This window comes from Alligator mississippiensis, chromosome 2 (assembly GCF_030867095.1).
Source record: "Alligator mississippiensis isolate rAllMis1 chromosome 2, rAllMis1, whole genome shotgun sequence".
Lineage (NCBI taxonomy): Eukaryota > Metazoa > Chordata > Crocodylia > Alligatoridae > Alligator > Alligator mississippiensis.
The window spans coordinates 62,008,871-62,029,520 of NC_081825.1; the positions used below are offsets into that span (position 1 = coordinate 62,008,871).

Sequence of the window (20,650 nt, forward strand, 5' to 3'; positions counted from 1 at the left end):
AGACATATGTACATACTGTGTGTGTGTGTGTGTGTGTGTGTGTGTGTGTGTGTGTGTATGACTCAGTATTTCAGTTTCCGTCTCCATCTTGCACACTATATTCCTGTGCACACACTGGCACTCCAGGTAATTAACCAATTTACTTGTAAGTTAGTAAGTTTACTATGTCTATTAATATATACACACAAGTATTTTGAGAGGATAAGGTCTTCATACAGAAGGAGAGCAATCAGAAAGCAAATGAAAAGAAACTGTTGTTGTCGTCTTTGCTATATCTCATGATCAGTGGAACCTATTCATCTGAATTCTTAGTACTGGTAAAACTTTAGTTTTATTTCTGGAACTAGAAGTGTTATATCTACAGCAATACAATTAGGTAGTGTGACAGGGTGTAATCTCCCAGGTCTGGTGACAGTATGAGCCCACCCACCTGTCTAGGGCAGTCTACCCAGTCTCTTCTGCCACACCCTTGATGTAAAGGAAACTGGTGTTACAATAAGCAGGAGGCTCCCCATTTTAAGACTCCAATGTCTAGGGGTGTACACATGACTCCAACCTCCCCTTGTTGTGTCTATCACAGAGTGAGATCCCCAGGGGTGGCTGCGATGCCCCTGGCAGCTCTGTCACCATGCAAGCTCTGCCCTGAGGGTGCCCTCTTATCTCATCTGCTACACCTTTGATGAAAAAATAACTCGGGAGGCTACCCATGAGCCTTTGATTAGTCCTAGTTCACTAAACCTTACTCAAGTTCTCTGATCTGTAGTTCCCTTTGCCAGGCCACTCTTCAGTATGGTGCATTACAAGACACCTCAGGCCTTATGGGCCAATTACGTGGCTCCAACCACCCTTTTACCATGCCTTATGCCTCGCGAGTGTTACATTGCTGTTATAATCTGTTGGGGCCTTAGCCTACTCAGACTCCACTCATTTGATATAGCTAGGTCTTGTAGCCTAGACCCACTGTGTTGGGCCCAGCTTTGAGGCACTAGCCCACAAACTCCTTTTATTACTGGGCCCCTGGCCCTTGCAGCTCACGCCCCTTTGGTGCTGGGCTCTCTGCACCCCTGAGACTGCTCTCCTCTGGTGCTGGGACTCTACACAATTGTGTGCCTCCAATGAGGCCTCTTTCTCCCCTATTAGCCTCTTACTGGTCCATTGGTGCAAACACAAGCCTAATCCCCTGGGCTACATGATAACATTAATAATAAAAGCAGCACTCTGCCCCTTTAAAAGGGCCAACTTCTCCCCTTGGAATACCAGCCCCTTTTATCTCAGGGCACCTTGTGAACCCCTGGAGCCTTACTGTGTTTAGAGGTAGCAGAGCAGGTAGCCAGATGCATGGGGCTGCTCTTTTGTGCAGGAGCTTCTTCTTCTGGCAGTTGCCAAAGACAGAATGACCCCCAGCCAGCCTCAGCTCTGACCTTATATGTACTCTGGGCTCTGACTCCTTCTGGTCAGCTGACTGCCTGCAGGTGCCAGCTAACTACCTTGTTAGCCTGTTACTCAGGCAACCTGCAGCTGTGGTGCTCTATGTAGCCTACCAGGCTCTTTTGCTAAGCTGTTTCTGCTCTTAAAGGTGCAGGCAGTCCTTGGTTCCCTGCAACACTGTCCCATGCCTCAGATGTCATCCTTGAGTTGCTGTTTGCTCTGGCTCAAGGCCAGGCCAAACTCAGCCCCTTGCTAGGCCTCATACATTCCTTCTTTCTCTCTGCCCCAACAGGCCTCACTCATTCCACCCACTCTTGCTGGACCTCTCACGTGCTGCCCCACCTAGGGCCACATTCAGCCTTCCCTGCTCCCTTGAGTGGCTCCTGTATGCCATGAGGCTCGCCTACACACACTCCTTGGCTGGCCCTGGCACAGCCTCTCAGGCCTCTCCTGTGACCCTCATCTGAATGGGGACCAGCCAATTCACCTGGCCCTGGATAAAGCTCTGACCCAGGCCCCTCTCTGGGTAACTCATAACTCTTGCTCTTTGATTAGGGCCAATTACTTGCCTCCTCGGCCTCAGGTCCACTTGCGGCTTCAGGCATGTGTGGATTTACCTGGGCCTAATTGCTCCCTTCCTGAGGCCTCTACACATGCCCCTTCTCTGAGTCCTCAATTCATTCTCCCTATGGGCACTCTGCCAATCTCTGGCTTCTAACCTCATGCACTCCACCCCTTCACTGGGGTACCTACTCTGCCCCTTTCGCTGGGGGCCATACTCTACCCCTATATTGGGGGCTCAGGGTCTTACACCCTCACAGGCTCAGGTGCCTCTGCCTCGGCATGCCTGGCCAACTAACTCTGGGGTCTTACACCCCTATGGGCTCAGGTACCTCTGCCTAGGCATGCATAACCCCACTACTCTCCAGTCTTCATGATCCACCAGATGGTGGGCCGTGGGGTTATCAGGCAACCCTACTTGCCCTTCACCAGGGAGGTAATTGGCCTGGCATTTCTGAGGAACAGACAGCCCCACCAGACCACCCTTACCTGGCAGGGTGCAGTTTTAGGTCTTTCCCAAGACTAAGCAGGCCTACCTGCCCTGGTGTAGCTCCCTCATTAGGGCTCCTGTTCTTGGGCTCTCTCTCTCATTGGGTCCAGCTCTCACTCTGGCCCTATTCTGATCTTATAACAACCTGCATGGTGGCTGACCCCTACCATCTTCAGCTGTGATGTCCCCCCAATGAAGGGACTTTTAGCTCTTACAGGCTCTGGTTCTGCCTCCAGGCCACTAGGGGTGCCAGATAGCTCACATTGGCCCTGACTTGCCCCTTGCATTGGGCTTAATTGCCTTTCAGCCCTGGCCCTGTTCCATTGACCAGTTCAAGGGATCAGAGAGTCAGTCTAGCAGCTGCTGATGCCCATACTCCAGAAACGGGTCCCTTCTACTAAGGGGCTTGCCTGGCCCCCTTGTAAGCCTACCAGCTGTTAGCCCCACGCCTAGGCTGGGCCTTGTTCTAACTAGGCCAAAACCTTCTTCCTGGGGCTCTGGGCCCCTCTGGGACTGTAGGAACCTCCTGCCATCCCCACAGTTCCTCCCTTACCACCAAGGTGTTCCATGAGCAGCAGCTCAGCCAGATGTTGTTGCTCTTTCGGCTGCTTGCAGCAAACTGCTGCCTCAGGCTAGAGAGCCAGGATCTAAAATGGCTGCCTCATCGGGGCTGGCCTGCACCTGCTGGCTGCTTGCTCTCAGATCTTAAAGGTGCTCCATCACAGGTATAGTATATGATAAGGCATTAATTTTAACCATATATGTGCTGGAATCAACATATCAAACTAGACAGACCAGTGATCTGTTTTGTCATGACCCAAAGGTCTGATTTTTTTGTGTGTGCTTCGGCACTAAGAATTATCCCCGTGGGTTTACAGCTTCGTTGCACAGTGGAGTTCTGCTGCGCAGAGAACCCGCGTGCAGGGAAGAGTGTTCCCGCCACTTTGCAGCGGTCTTTGCAGGGTGCATTTTCTTTGCAACACAGAAATGCACGGTGCAAAGGAGTTCCCGCTCTTCGCATGCAAATTCGTGTCCCGCAATTGGCTAGTGCTAAATTATTCACACGTGGCGGCTAGCGATTGGCCTGCTAGCCATATAAGAGGCTTGAGCAGTTTCCGCCCAAGCTGAAGAGGACTCTGCATCCATCTCGTGGGGACTCTGGGTGTGTGCGGCAGGGTAATAGAAGCCCTGTGTGTTGCTCAGAGGAGTTTGGCGGCCTGATCCACCTCCCACCTCTTCCCGTCTTCGAACGGAACCTTCTATAAGACGTATCGACGAGTTTTATGCGCGCTTGTCCTGGACATCCGGAGTTCTGTCTGTGTGGAGCCTAGCAAACTCCACGTGATTGTTCGTGTTTTGTCTGTGTGGAGCCTAGCAAACTCCACGTGATTGTTCGTGTTTTCTTTTGTAACCGCAACTCAAGCAAGTCTCCAGCCTGCACCATGACCATCTCGGTGTAAGTAAACAATCTTAAAATCAACTGTTACGTGTCTGTGTCTAATTCTTGCTCAGCGCCCTCCCTCTCTGACCCAGCCTGACCCGGCCCGCACATGGCGACAAGGATGGGATCAGGAGAGGGCTTGCTAGAGTTAGAATTAGTTGCGAACTGCCCTTGGAGAAGTGGGAGACGCAGCGTAGCAAGCGTCGCAGAACTGGAGGCGCACATTGCATACCACCAGGCGGGCGGAACGGGCAGGAGATGTGTCCGTGGACACCTTTCGTTAAAGGGAGAAGAAGGAGCTCCAGAAGTCGGAGCCCTAGAAGGGAAAGAAGTATATCTTCACCCCGCGGCGTTCGGGTGTATCATGGGCAATGAGAGGGTCCTGTACAGGCCCCTCGAGGCTGTAACCCTTGCCGAAGTCGACCCGGCGAGCGCAGTAAGCCCAACCCCTACCCGGGAGTGTGTCCATTGCTCGCGTTGTGCCCGGGAGATGGGAGAGCCAATGCTGATCGGCTGGTTTTCCCCTTGCATGGTGGTGCCTAGACTAAGGAGTCGAGATCGTCCGTCTGAGCTCCCCGAAAACCTGGAGACGGAGGACTGCACCGTAGATGAGAGAGTGGTCCTACAGTGCGACAAGGGGGGAGAACTAAATGCAACTTTTCAGACTATGACTGATCTGATGAATAAAACTTTAAGCTTGAAAACCCAGCTGCGTATGGCCGTTCTGGTGGTCGGAGAAGCTGCTAAAAAAGGGGATCTTAAACTGCCCCGACAAGATGGCACTGAGCAGAGGGAAGACCGCATGGAGAAGCCAGAAGAGAGGGATGGAGCTTCGGAAGAGCCCGCGAGGGTTCGGCTGGTAACTCCGCCCAGCGACGCAACGTTGATTCTGCCGACCACGCCCCTCTGCCGAAGGGAGGGGGAGTCAAGCGGAGGAGTGCATCCTCCCCTCCCGCCTGAAACAACAACAACCCCCACTGTAACAATGACTACAGCTCCGACAGAAACAGCAACAGCAACGACAACTCGCGAAGAAATTGATCAGCCTGCAGTATCAAGGAGCCCAGTCATCAGTCCGCAGAGTGCAGTTCATGCTACCACCTATTATGCTCATTCCAGAGCCGAACTGCAGAATTTGTATAGAGAATCCAGGATCCGACCCGAAGAAACTCTGGCTGTGTGGTTGGGATGTCTGGTCGTGGAACTTGGGTCTGACCTCCTGGACCAGGAAGAAGCAAGCTTCTTGGTGAGACAAGCTTCATGGAGTAGGGGACATGTCACCGACATCGACATGGTGGCGTTCAGCGTCCACTGGCCTATTCCGATTCCAGCGCTTGTGGCAGGAGTGATAGAACAAAAGGCCCACGCATGGCACGACAGACGACCAGAGCACACCGGTGCAGAACAGCTTGTACTGGCTATTATCGGAGTTTCGTATTGCACCTGGAACCCAAGAGAATGCACGTTGGGACTAACACTGCTCCAATGAATGCGACCATGGCCTCATCGTCACCTGTGAGACCCTGGAACCATTCCAGTGACTCTCGACAGCATAGACAGTTGTCTTAAAGTCTATGGGCAAAGAAACATTGTGGTTTTGCGAATTGTGCTTAACCCAATGGTTGATCATCCAGTAAGTAGTCTCCTTCATCAGTTGTCAAGACTGCACATCCTCATGGAGCCAAGACTGTCCAGCGATCGGGAATGTCAACACCCGACTGAGGCTCAGAACACGAAACACCGTGAATCCGAACGTCCAGTATTACGCCAGAGAACGCAAGAGGAGCGATACATGTTTGGATTCCTCCTACAGCATTCTGGACTTAATAAGCAACAGCTTCGGATTTTGGGAGACGCGGGACAATGGCAACTAGCCTATGAGTTAGGTTTTCACTATCTAGAAGAAGGCGATGACGACTCCTCGACGATTTCGTCGAGTTGCTGAGTCAGAAAAGAAAAAGAGCTGTCCAGTATAAAATCGTATTTACATGTTTGTATTTAATAGTGATGATAAGTTTAATCGACTGCATTATCGTGCGGTCCTGTGTGATTTTGTAAATAATAGTAAATAACCATTTTAAGAGAGTTCTTTTACAGATCAGGGATTCGGAGTGCATGGTGGAGAGAGGCCCCGAGAGGAACAACATCACCGAAAGAAACGAAAGCCTGACGCACAATTCCACCATGACGCCTACTGAAATCATGATCGTCCAGTTTTTTGTTATGAATGTGATTTTATGTATATGTGTGTGTGCCGGCTATTATTTGATTCGATCCCTTGAGGACGAACTTTTATTGTTGACTAATTTTGTTTTTGCTCGTTTAGTTTTGCGAACCATTGACAGAGCTGTTAATCACCTGGATGATAGGTTTGAAGTATAATTCTATTGTGCCTTCAGCAAGGGGGGATGTCATGACCCAAAGGTCTGATTTTTTTTGTGCGTGCTTCTGCACTAAGAATTATCCCCGTGGGTTTACAGCTTCGTTGCACAGTGAAGTTCTGCTGCGCAGAGAACCCGCGTGCAGGGAAGAGTGTTCCCGCCACTTTGCAGCGGACTTTGCAGGGTGCATTTTCTTTGCAACACAGAAATGCACGGTGCAAAGGAGTTCCCGCTCTTCGCATGCAAATTCGTGTCCCGCAATTGGCTAGTGCTAAATTATTCAAACGTGGCGGCTAGCGATTGGCCTGCTAGCCGTATAAGAGGCTTGAGCAGTTTCTGCCCAAGCTGAAGAGGACTCCGCATCCATCTCGTGGGGACTCTGGGTGTGCGCGGCAGGGTAATAAAAGCCCTATGTGTTGCTCAGAGGAGTTTGGCGGCCTGATCCACCGCCCACCTCTTCCCGTCTTCGAACGGAACCTTCTATAAGACGTATCGACGAGTTTTATGCGCGCTTGTCCTGGACATCCGGAGTTCTGTCTACGTGGAGCCTAGCAAACTCCACGTGATTGTTCGTGTTTTGTCTGCGTGGAGCCTAGCAAACTCCACGTGATTGTTCGTGTTTTCTTTTGTAACCGCAACTCAAGCAAGTTTCCAGCCTACACCGCGACCATCTCGGTGTAAGTAAACAATCTTAAAATCAACCGTTACGTGTCTGTGCCTAATTCTAGCTCGGCGCCCTCCCTCTCCGACCCGGCCTGACCCGGCCTGCACATGTTTCAGTAATATAATTCTTATATTTTCAACATTGCGCCAGAAGTTTTATTTCAAAGCTCACCTATCAGTGGTAAACTAAGAAAAGAAATAATGTTTATAACGCACCAGAAAAATTATGAATTGTCAAACATTTCAGATTAGCATACAAACTAATGCAGTATTACAGATAGCATGTTGCTAATTTCAGTTCAGTTTGACAATATTTCACAAGGAGCCAGTAGTTCTAAAAACAAAACTTAGTAAAATTCAGTTAGGTTTATCCTGTTTTTAAAGTGATTTTCTATTTTATGAACAGTAAGCTGTTAAATTTCATCATTAGAATAACATGTCTTATTACATTGTTTCTTTGGCTGTAGTGAAGTAGTAGATAAGAAAATTATCTGAATCAAAACCAAAACCAAACGTTCAGGATGAACCTGTGTTAAATTTTAGACAATACCCCTTCAGGAGAAGGAAGTGCTGGAGAAGGGGTTATGCATTTATACAGAAATGGTAAAAATTCTGGAGGATGGCATATCTTGAAGCTGAAATTGAATGAAATTTTAGAGTATCTGTCAGGGGAGGGTAGCTTGAATGATCAGACCTTCCAGAGGAGCACAGAGGTAGGAAGGAGTTTCTACTCTACTTTACCCCTTTTTTGATACTCTCAGGGAATCTATCAATGGACACTTTGGGGTTTCAGGCAGCACATATTCTCAGTGCTGGAGAAGGGGTGGGAGAAAAGCATACGCTTCTCTGGAGGCAGCGACTGATACATGGATAAATGTCTCCATTGTTTTATCTAGAATTATTATAACAGTTTTTTACTTAGTGAGAAATGTTGTGTGAGAACCTGACTGAAAATCTGTTCTATTGTGCCCGTTTGTTTGTATTAAAAGGAGATGAAATTTCATTGGTCCCTTTATAATTTTGAATACTATGCCTTAGTTAAATGTCTAAGACTTCCCCTCCCAGAGGTAATATCATAGAAGTTTCAGCAAAAATAAAACATGCATTTTTTAGCAAATTGTAGAATGAATCACCAAACTATAATATATTTGAAGAAAATGTATGATACTCAAGGTATTTATAGAAAGTATTAGAAAAATCCAACTGCCCAGAAACAAGGCTTGTTGTTTTAAAAAAAAATGAATTGATTTAGTCTGTTAGAGAAAGCTATACCTTGTCTAATTTATCTTAATTGTTATTTCAGCTACATTAACAAAAATACTCTGATTTTTAATGTCCGGACCTTACATCCTGCTTGGGGGGAGGAACAGAGCTAGTGCTGTCATGTTCTCATCTCCTTTGCTATCCATAACCTGTTTTATTCCTTAAAATGATAGAGAATACAGTCCAAGTATGGTACTAGAGGAAACTTTAGAGAGAGATAAAATTCTTAGTCTTTTCCCAAAGTTTATATTAGTTGTACATTGCAGTGTAAAGGGATAAAAGCTATGTGTCTGATTTATATAACTGCTTGTAAAATTCAACAGATAGCTCTGAAACAGGATGTATTGCATTATCTGTAGCTCTTGCTTGTCAGTTCAGATGAATGCCTTCACAGTTTATAAAAAGAGATTGAATATCTTTCCATTTTTTAGTAGGATATTTTTTAGCAAGGACAGACAAGGATGAGGAATTTAATGTCAACTGTAATATATAACATTAATGTAAGACTTTAGGCTCAGTCCAACTGGCTTCAGATCAAAGTTGCTTAGAGAAATACACAGTCAACTCTTTTCCTAAAAGATCCCTTTCTTTAGTGGGTGAGAAACTGGTCTTGCCAGCTCAGCAGCAAAGTCTTCCTCTGAGATCTAAGGTTTACTTTTAATGAAACTGTAGGTATCTTGCTTTTTCAAAACCAACACGATTTATGACTTTTTCATACATCTGGTTCAGCATGTTTGCCTCGCACAACTGGGATGGTGCCTAATTAGCTATTTGTAAATATCAGTTTATAAATACAACAAGCAGCATATACAATTGTGTGAATGCATCTCTTATTATTGAAGCCACTTAACCCAGTTTTTATAGTATGAATTTTATATGAATTCAGGCTTCCCTAGCACCAAGCTTTAATTCCCAGGACAAGCACCAATCTGAGGGATCATTATTACATAGCTGGGATGTCTCAGCATAGTGTACTGAGGCACTAGGGCTTCATAAAGCAAATACTGACACTGATGGCCAAATCCAGCCAGACTTTTCCTATCGAATTTCATGTCACTATAGGTAGATACTCATGGAAAATATAGATTATGATTGCTGGATTAATACTGAATTGTACATAGATGAAATACTAATACAGTGTAACTATATGTGCAATTGGTTGCGATTAAGTTACTGCACATTAGCCTAATCTGCAGTAACTGATTTTTGGCACGTCTCTACACGTGTAGGCAACTGGAACTAAAGTTAGTGCCAGTTCCCTCCAGGCCTGCCATGTCCTCCTGTGGCCATCACAAGGAGCTCCAGCCTCCAGCCATATGGTTGCCAGCACTTGGCAGCCATCTTGGAAACTGAATCCTGGCCAGCCCCTTCTCTGCCCAAGAGCTGCATGTCCAGCTTAGGGGCAGAACATAGCAGATCCCTTCTTGCCCACCCTGCCTCCCCACACCATGGCTACTCCAGCCCTTGCCCCTGACAGTGATTACCATTGCCCCACACTCCTACTGGCCATGGTGCTGGCCCTGCTGGCCCCAGCAGGACCGCCTCCCTGCTCAGGCCCCAGAAGAGTAGGGGTCAGGACCAAGGGCACTGGTTGCAGGAGGCTCTGGTCATCCCCCTCTTCCTGCACTCCCTGCTGCAGCCTGCCTGCCCCATCATCCCCATACCTCCTACCCCCTGCCCATCCCAGCACCACTCTCAGGACACACACATAGTTGAAACAAAAGAATTTTATTTCCCTAACAACACCCACCCCATCCCTCCCTCCTCCCCGGTCTACATATAGAATGCCTTCCCGCATCAACCAACAGAACCCCTCCACCACCCTCCTCACCCACCAACAATAAAAACCTGCTTACAAATGGAAAACACTATTTGCAAATTTCTGGTCCTGGAGCCCAGAGTGGGGGCTTGTGGGGAAGGCCTGGGGGGCAGAGCCCTGGGGCAGGTACCCAGCACCCCAGCCTCAGGATGTTCCTCTGCAGGTCTGGGGGCTATGGCAACCCTAGTGGGTGGCAGCCTCATGCATGGCCAGGTCTTTAGGCATGTGGTTTGGGAAAGAGCAGTGGGGCTTGGCCCAGGTGGGTGGTGGCAGGTCCAGGGAGTTTGGTAGGTAGGAGGTGCTTGAGTTCCTCCCAGGGCCAGACATGGGCCTGCTATGGGGCAGTGGGTGGGACCAAGCGGTCTTGTGAGACCATGGGTGGGTGCCAGGCAGTGGAGGGCATGGACACAGCCACCCGGCCCAGGAGGGTGACCAGGGCCTGGCAGTTGGTGTCCCCCTGATGCCAGAGCAGCTCTAGGCACTCTGGATCCAGGGCCTTCACTTGGGCCCAGTGGTCCCACTGCACTCAGTCCCACGCCTTTAGCTGGGTGACATTCTCCACCTGCCAATCCTGCTCCCATGCCTTCACTAACGACTGGAGCAGGATGGTCTGGTCCGGCCAGCACATCCAGGCAGCTCCAGTGGTGGGTGGCAGCGATCTAGAGCCCACATCCTGCTGGGGCTCATGGGCTCTCCCCCATATCCAGATGTTGGCCCTGCAGAGGCAAGAGACAGAAGCCTTTTGTGAGGATTTGAAACATTTCAGAGATGGGATGCTCTGCACCAGTGGCCATGCACTGTCTGGCCTCAGACTGGGGGTTGGCCACGCATGGGTGCCCAGGCACCATGGTAAGCCAGCTGGGGATGCCCGGGCTGCCAGCCGAGCTCCCCATCATCCCTGGCTCCCCTAGGGTCAGTGGCCTGCTGGGTGTTGGCCGCAGATAGCTTGCCTCCTCTGCCCATTTCCCAGGGTGGGACAGGCTAGGCTGCTGGCAGCACCTGCTGCCATGGCTCCAGACTTCACTCTTCCCATCTCTCCTTGCAGTCCAACTACTCTGCCACACTGCCGCCCAGCCCACAGTGCCTGGACTCAGGGTACACAGGGCTCCCATACAACTGGGGCAAGGGGCTAGTTGCTCCCCCACCATCCTCATTGGGGGCCTCTCCAGGGAGGCACCCCAGGTCCAGCCCCCTGCCACACTGCCACTGTGCCCTGAGTGTGCCCCTACTGCATGTGCCTAAGGTAGTGCACGATGAGCTGTTTGTGCAGGCTGAGGGGTGCCTGAGCCACTATGCCCTGCTGCTGCTGATCCTCCTGGTACCTTGGGCACAACTGTACTCCTGGTTTGGGACCCTGAGCTATGATGGCATGGGGGTTAAGCCTAGGCTGCCCCACAACCTCTACTGCCACCTGAAGGGCTACCTGTGGCAGTGCTACATGTCCCCGTTTCCCGCTGCTGAGGAAGACATCATTGCTGGCACTGACACCTTCCTTGGGGTGTGAGAAGAATAAAGTTATGAGCTGTGTCCTGCCCCCCTGCATGGTGTAGTGAGGGGAACCTGGGGCCAGGGGAATGCAGATAGGCCAAGGACAAGGAGCAGTGGCAGGGGCTGGGACCAGAGCCAGAGGAAGGGACTGGGAGGGCACTCCTTCAGTGTGGGACTTACCACATGTCTGGGCCTGGCAAGGCTGGTGACTTGGTGCGGGCCTCCTCATCAGTGATGGTTTCTGGCTGTGCTCAGTGTCCATGGCATGCAGCGTGCAGTGGGCTGGTGCCTGGTCAGGAGCCCTGCTTGGGGAGGAGCTGTTACTGCTGGCAGCCAGTAGTGATGTAGCTGGCCACTCCTTATGGTGGGGTCTTGAGCTATGGTGAGGGTGAGGCAGCTGCTGGCCAGGGCTCCCTGAGCTGCCAGTGGATGCAGCAGCCAGAAAGGAGGATGAGGCAGGGCACAGAAGGTCTGAGGGTCCCTCCTTTGGTGAAATGACACCAGAGGGGTAAAGGGTAGGGTGAGGGCTTGGCTAGGCCACCCCTGCTGGTGACACTTGTAGGGGTGGGGTCTGGGTCCCAGGGCATCAAAATATGGGTCAGTTCCTGAATGAAGGCCATGGTCTCACAGGCATGACTGGGCCAATTATTGTAGTCAGTCATGGCCATCCACTGTGCCTGGAAGGCCTTGACCTCAATGTGGTACTGCTGTGCTGACTGGGAGTGCCCTTGCTCATGCATGGTGCCCAATAGGGGCTCATAAATGTGGGCATAAGAGCACCCACCTCTTCATGTCAGCACGGCTCCAGAGCATGGGGGCCTGGGAGGTTGGCATGGGCATGCACACAGGGGCAGGGCTGGGGCTCAACAGGGAGGATGACAAGGATTACATTCTCATCCTGCGCCAGCTCTCTGGGTCTCTCCATGGCTGTCCCTGTGTGGCCAGGCCTGGACAGCATTCATGAGTGCTTAGCAGAGGGGCACGGCTGGGGACTGGGAGCCCTGTGGCAGAGGCAATTCACCACAGCACCTGCAAAGAGACACTGTGGGAAGTGAGCAGCAGGAGGGAGCAGGTGCTGACCCTGCTATCACAGTCAGCCAGCCAACAGCCCTGGGGGGATCTCAAGGCTGGGCAAAGGCAAGGGCAAGGGATGCAGGAAGCTACAGCCCTTTGCAACACTCACCTGTGGCCAAGCAGCAGTTCTGCAGCGGGGACAGGCCAGGCAGAGGCAGCCTGTGGTCTGTCCAGGGGGGTACACGTGGCCTGCTGGGCTCCTGGACACAGAACAGGCTCCCTGGTGTGTGTGCCCCAAGGCATAAAATGGCTGCTGAATTTTGTACCTTGAAGCTAGGGGCTGCCAGGGAGCAGCCCGACCTTGCAGCAGGAGAGGTGGTCAGCCAGGAGCCCCGGCTGGCTTACCATGGTCCCTGGGTGCCCATGCACCCTAAATTAGTGCCAGGTCTACACGTACATTACTGCACATTAACTCATTGTGCCTAAATTTGATATCTGTATTTGCACGTATCAAATTTAGGCACGATAACCCATTTCTTCTGAGCAGTAAGGGTGAACACTTGCAGATGTGTGCCTGTACTGCACAGTAAATCAGGCTAATGCACAGTAACACATCTCATGTAGATGCACTCATAGAGATATAAACACACAGTGGAAGTATCACAGATGAATAAATGATATAGAAGCAAGTTAAATTTGATGCTTGCAACTTGCATATCTTTTCTTACATATACAATCTTTTTTTTTTCTATAGTACATAATTTTCAACATAAAAGACTCTGGAGCACTTTATAAAATGATTCTACATGATTGACCAGATTCTGTTGCCTGTACTATTAGCTTGCAGTACAGTAGCCTCACCAAACACCATCTCCAGGCTAGACTTAAATCTGTATCCTAGACATGGATATGAGGATCTGTTAAAGTGAAGTTCTTAAGAGATACAGAGTGTAACATCAATAAACATCTATTACTTTGTTTTTGTAATAATAACTGTAGTAAAAACATGAAACTACAAAACATGAAACATTACCAACTACAGTAAAAACAAGATCTTGTTTTGAGAGACTAATGACAAGCCTATCTCAAGCTTAAGAAACTTTATTTGAAATGTCCAGTTACACTTTGATTTCCTTTTTCCTTCTGTATTATAAACTGGCACCATACTCATGCTCTATGAATTATACCAGATTCCATAGTTTCCTATCATTATTGCTTGCAGATTACATAGAAAAGTTATTACCTGTACTTGACTCTAGTTCATTTGTTATGAAGAAGAACATTCTTTGTGCTGATGGTAATCTCAGGGCTACTATGAGACTAAGAAGATATGCAGCAATTTAGCAGGACAGTAGAAGTAAAATGATCGATTTTGCCTTTCTGATTTTATTACCAACATCAATAGCTCAACAATTTCCTGAATGTTACTTTTTATCGTGTTGTAAATCCAAAATCTAGGGTCACTAGACCAAACTATAACATAGTTTAAAATATTTGCCATAAGACTTGCATCAACATGAAACTTAGCTGTTTTGGAGGTTTTGTGACAAACACAAATTCAGCCAATGTTAATTAAAAGGTCACCTTAGGTTTGTGAATCAATGTGTTTTGGGTGAACCAATACCCATTTACAAGTATACCTGGCTCAACTTATGGTTTTTGCAGCCAAATCAGATAACTTGAATGGCATGCCAAGGATTTGTTATGAACTCAGGTGAGTGGTTTTGGCTGAATTTCATTTTCAAATTTTTGGATTTATTAACCTGGATAGTCTAAGTAAAATATTTATAAGGGTTCTAATTTGAAACCCAGCAAAGTCCAGCAACTTCACTGCTCTTTGAATCCAAGACTAAGAACTGAACCGGTGCAAAGGCAAGCCTTCAAGTCTCTTCAAGAAAAATGTTAGAATCTATTAAATTCATTCCTGGCTAAAATGTGCACAGTTCTGACTTTTCCCACTGTGATAGTTGTTTACTATTTTATAATAGGTAGGAAAAAATTATATCAGAATTTTTACTTCTTTGCTTTGTGCGTTATCTAGTTTAAATATGTGAAGAACTTTGGAGGACTTTGACTTTAGTAAAAGAAAAGATGAATGTCTTTGAGTGCTCTTCTCGTCTTGTGAACTATCATCTAAGATTATTTAGCAATCCAAAATATGCCAACAAGAAAAAGAAATCAAATTTAAAAAGGATGGTTGAAAGCTATTTAACATCAAGGAATCTGGTTCTTTCAGTTCTCTGAACTATTCGAGAGGTTCATTCATAATGTTGCCAAATGAAAATGATAGATCTTGGAACGCTGGTTATCATGCAAAAGTTCTATTACATTTTTTATATAGTAAGGTCAATCATGAAAGAAAATAACAAGCTCAGATCTAAAGGGGGTTTTATTTATCTCATATGTAAATTTTAATTTAGTCCTTCCAAGCACAGATTACAGTTTAAAGTAAATTCTTTCAGAAGTGATTAACTGGGGAAGTACTATTTTTTTTCAAGAATGAAGTGCAAGTTCAGATGGTTCTCAAGCACTTAGTAATAGCATTGAGCATGCAGCAGTGAGAACTTGTCTTCAAGAAGAGTTGAAGAAAGTTTCCAACATTCCAAGCATGTTCTTATTCACCTGATCTGAATGTGTAGGGCAGTATAGATAACCCAGGCATCTTAATTCCTGGTGCCTCAAGGGTGCCCAGACATTTTGGCTAAGTACAGTCAACAGGCCCAAGGCTGAATTGATTCAATTTTTGCAGGTTAGTCTAAGCAGTGAAGATTGAACTGATAAGCAAGTGACAGACATTTACTTTTGATTTTGGAAATGCAGCCACATGCCTGCAGTGGCTCAGGCCAGAAGCTGGGGGGTGTTATAGCATGCCTCCCTGCTTGGCTGGAATGGACAGCTTGGGCCAAGGCTAGGCCATCCACCCTGCAAGAGGGCATTTGTGGGGAAGGTGGAAAGTATCCTGGGATGCTGGAGACTATGAGTTAACTTGAATCTTGAGGAGATCTGGGGCAGAAGTTCAATAAACTGATTTAACTTAAATCAGTTAAGTCTGTTACTACATTCATCAAGATTTATCTTAAACTGGTTTTGGTAATTTTGAAAGCAGTTCATGTGTACTGAACATCTGTTCTGTTACAGGTTTAAGCCAGTTTCTGATCACTTAAGCCAGTTTATGTATAATGCCTGTCCCTAGCCTCAGAGAGCAAAGCTCACTTGCAGGTGCCAGCAGGCTAGCATACCTGCAACTAGGCCCCTGAGAGTTGCTCTAATTAAAGTGCACCCCCTCTCACCCCCAGGGAAAGTGTAAAGATGTCCATGATTCAGTCTATATAAACTCAAATAGGAAGAGAGTATCCAGGCAAGTAATTGCCAAAACCATCCTCAAGGAAACTGCAAGCATCACAGACTTATTAAAGACATTGTAGTTACCTACAATAATTTAAGACTCATCCATTATATAATTCAACAGAACCAAATTCTGCTGAAATGAATGGAAATCTCTCCATGATTGCAATGGGCTTTGAATCAGATCTCTGAGGGGAGATGAGATAAATCAAAAGTTCAAACCACATGTTAGTACTGAAGAGCTGGCAGGCATTCACACAGCCCTCATAGGTTTTTTTCTCCCCCAAATCAATATTGATTGAGCCACGCAGAAGGTCATGAAAATAAGACAACCTTGTTTTCCCAGTTCACAGGACTGAACATATATATTGGGGTGAGGGAAGGGAACAAGTCTAGGAAACAAGTGAACAACAAGGGGATTGATGGAGACTGTATGGACTATCTGACATGTAAAATCATTTTATAATGGGAAAATGATGCTGCACCAGATGGAAACAAGGATTTAAATGTCTAAAACAGGATTAGGCAGATTGTTGGAGCCAAAGTACAAAACTGTAAAGCAAAACATCCTTGCTCAGTTGCTGCCACAGACATCTAAGCTCCTGAGTTGTCTCCCTTAGCGATGTAAAAAATTCTGAGGCATGTAAAGCTCAGAATTGACTCCATCTGAACAGTTTGGCCCCTAGTTCAATTTGTATCCAGAAATTAATTGTCCAGGTATCTAAGGTACTTGAGAGGCCCAATCTGGTAGACATTCTCAGAGCATGCTTCTCACACATTGACAGCAATGAATTCAGCACAAAACACAGGAGCAAGAGCAACTTCCTTTAAAAAACAACTTGGCTGAAGGTGGTGTCTTTTTCAAATACCCTGGTCTAGTGCAGCAGTTCTCAACCTTTTTCACACCAGGACCCATTAGCATAATTATTAGCTTGCCACGATCCATGACCCCCTGGCCTTGACCCACACAGTCTCCCTCTCTCTCTCTCCCCACTCCTCTAACTGCTGCATCTGGCCCTCTCCCTCCCTCTCCAGCTCCTGGGGCTGCTCTCTCAACACTTTGTGCTTGCCATGCCCCTGGCTGCCTGCCAGATCAATGCAGGCTGCCAGCATTCCAGCTTGCATGGGAAAACTGTGTGATTCCTTGGGACCTCCCTGCAACCATTTACAATGTTCTTGCGATCCACTTTTGGGTTGTGGGCCACGGGTTGAGAAACTGATCTAGTGGTTAGAGCACTAGTCCTGGCTCAGGCAAATTTGCATTCTATGCCTTCTACAAGTCACTTGAACCTTCTCTATCTCAGGTTTTTCTTCTGACAAAAAGGAGAAATGGTACATTTCTCTGCCTCACAAAGGTTATAAGGCTAAATCAGTGAACTAAAGTGAACACAAGACCATTGGATAGAAGAAACTATATAAATTCAAAATATTATTTTATGACTCTTCAGTTAATGAATGGATCAGAAATGTATATCAGGAATGAAGACTTTCCTTCTCTTACACTAACACAAAGCCCAGAATCTTCAATCTGCTTATACTTGATTTGTGTTTTCTTTTAACTGGTGTTTCAGGATTTAACTTTTCCTAGGACAGGGGTGGTCACTTTTTGCTGCTATGGTGCCACCTATGAAAATTTATACCACTGATCAGTTAGTGTCCTATATGCCACCTTGCCCTGCCTTCTGCCTGAGTTCAGGCTAACACAGCTAATTCTCTATCTACAAAATATGAGTCAAGCCCTAAAATCTCAGATTAGCTTGAACAGTGTGAGATTTTTTTCAAAGTGATACATTGGGAATCTTTTTATCCAAGAGCCAGATTTAGAAAATATACGGTGTACTTAGGTTATGTTTTCAAACTTTTATGCATAATCATAAAGATTATAAACTTACTCTTTTAAAAATGCAAGCTCACATGAGCCCAGTAGTTAGGACTTTCAGAAACAAACAAACAAAAAAATTGAATACATATTTGATTACATAAAATTATGAGGTTGAAATTCTGGATAAAAAGGGACAGGAGTGCATGGGAGGGAAAAAGAAATACTTGCAAAATTACTTTGATAAAATGGAAACATGGTCTAGAATTAATTGAATGGAATTCAGTAAGAACAACTGCAAGGTCTTGTATTTAGGAAAGAACAATCAAATGTACAAACCGAAACTGGGGAATAATTGTTCGGTTTCAGTACTGCAGAAAAGAACCTGGGGGTTATAGTAGACCACAAACAGTGTGGAACTGTTGTTAAAAATACACAGTTGTTATAAAAGAAGTGTTGGCCGCCAGTTAAGGGAAGTGATTCTCCTGCTTTCTCTCTTCAGCGCTGGTGAGGCTCACTTGGAATGCTGTGTCCATTTCTAGGTATGGCACTTCAAGACAATGTAGACAAGTCAAGGTTTAGAGAACAAGAAAAGACTGGAAGATCTAGGTTTACTTAGTCTGGAGAAACGACCATAGAAAGACTAGTTATAGAGGACAGAGAGAAGAATTACCTGTGGTTACAGGGGACAGGACAAGAGGGAAATGAAAACGAAACTCAGGTTGGCTATAGGGGAGAACTTTCTAATGATGAAATTAAGCACAAGAACTTTCCAATGATGAGATTAAGTGCAAGAACAGATTACTTAGATAGGCTGTGGAATCTTTTTCCTTGGAAGCTCTTAAGAGTAGGTTAGACAAGTGCTGTATTTACTTAAATACAAGACAAGGATTTTTCTCCCAGTCCACATGGGTAAAAAAGCCCCTTGTCTTATATTCACATGCAAGGAAACTTCATTAAATACCTTATCTATCATTAAACTTCTGCCAAAAGCAGCACCTGCTCAGTAATGGAAACCAGCTATAAAGTTGATTAAATGCAGCCAACACAGAACATTATTATAATGCTCTATATTGCATATTGCTCTGCATTGCACTACTATGTATTGCATATTGAACAAACATATTAATTGGAACCTACAACAAGGGTAGATTAGCGTGCTCCTTTGAATAAGATATATGGCAGTGTCCATTGCACTCAGTCTCCCTCAGTATCAACTCTTTCAAATCCTAGTGAGACACAAAATTGAATATATTTAGACTTCCTCTTCATCCCCACAGATGATCTGCATCTTTCTTTCCCATTCCCAATGATTTCTGTTTCTTCACCAGCCTTAAACATCTAGCAAACATCACTAAATGAGGTCCCAAACAGTTCATCCAGAATTCCTCTGCCATCCCCTCTCTCAGCCTGTTACATATAATTAGTGTGGCTCTGCCCTCCATGCGGTCGAGCCAGACCAGGTTGTCCTGCACCTCATCTGCTTATAAACTTGGAGAATCTCAGGGCTCCTGACAAGAACACCCAGTTCCAGTTATGAGTGGGGGGCTAATTAAGCACATGGATCCTTTTTGGCGTGGTATCTGGAGTACACACACAAACTGAGGAGTGCTGAGCTGTGCGGTCACTATTGCTTGAAATGCTGTTGACTTCGGTGTGGCCCAGCCCAATGAACTTTATGGTAAATCATAAGCCTTTTGACTTTGGACTAATATTATGCATGGTTTGTACTACATATGAGTAGATATAGAAGTGCTGCTTAAAAGTGTGTTGTGGAGTACCTGTGCTAAAACTTGCTAAAAGTTTCAAAAAGGGAAAATGCATTAATTCTGGCTGAATTAGGTCTATGGATACCTATAGTAATTTCCCTATCTATAAATTACTACAGGTATGTTTATTTCAAGATCAGTGTTTTCAAATTTGGCCCTCACTTCCATGTGCTCAGGGAGAGCAGGGTCTGATACTAAGTGGGGAGAGGGAGGAGGGGAAGGGGCTGGAAGAGAAAGAAGTTGTGGGGGCAGAGGACAAGGGAGCCACTTGACCCACCAAATTTATTTCCCGTGCTGTAACACTGGGAGGGGGACAAATTCAAGGCAAACTTCCAATAATTAGATTACATACCTGGAAAATTATAACACATTTATAATTTTTCCACATATCAAATCTAACTATTAGGGGGTTGTTTTATATTCAGGGTCATCTTACATTCAAGTAAATATGGTATAGGGATGAATTTGTTTAGACAGGAATGATTTCTGATCAGGCAAGCATTTTGCAACTAGTATTGAAAATAATAATCTCTCACCTAGCCATCATAAAACGTCTGTTAAGTTCTGATAAAATATATACGATTAATATTTTGACCTATTTAACATGAATTTATTTCATTTTCACATTAATTTAGGAGGCTTTCCTGTCATCATCTGATATTGTTTGCCTACATTCATGTTAATGTTTAACTTTAGAGAAATATTGAATGTGAACATGGCCTTGACTTAGTCAATCTGTAATCACATTCATTTTCCTCAATACCAATTTCTAAATTTTTCAGTGGACAGCTCAATATTGGTATTGGTTCAGAATTGTATACTGAGTGCATGTGAAATGCATATATAGTTATGGGTATCATTAAGATAACGATTGGATCATGGCAGTCTCAGAAAGTGTGAATTTGAATAAACACTGTGAAATCTTGCAATTGTATGTAAAAAAGCATTTGAATTGAGGGCTGGACAAGGTCATTATTTAAGATGCCTGCCAACCCTTTGAATACTACGATTCTATGATAAATTTAGTTATTTAATTGAAAATCATATGCCAGGTCAACATTAAATCAGTTGACCCATTATTCAGTAAGAATTATTGTTTATACTTTAAACAATAACATGAAAATGTAGTAATGCAGACCACACGATGTGATTTGTAGCTGAGCAAGGAA

General features: G+C 45.9%; 1 protein-coding gene across 3 annotated transcripts in view; it reads right to left on the minus strand.

Annotated features, from left to right (window-relative positions):
• Positions 1–20,650, minus strand: part of DLC1 (DLC1 Rho GTPase activating protein) — a 426,468-nt gene that overhangs the window by 305,935 nt on the left and 99,883 nt on the right. The window contains exon 1 of one of the 3 annotated variants that reach the window (XM_059721774.1): positions 1,304–1,386. The exons of the other annotated variants lie outside the window; for them this stretch is intronic. The gene's annotated coding sequence lies outside the window, so the exon portion shown is untranslated. Of the gene's footprint in view, positions 1–1,303; positions 1,387–20,650 lie in introns of those variants that run through there. 3 annotated transcript variants of the gene reach the window in all.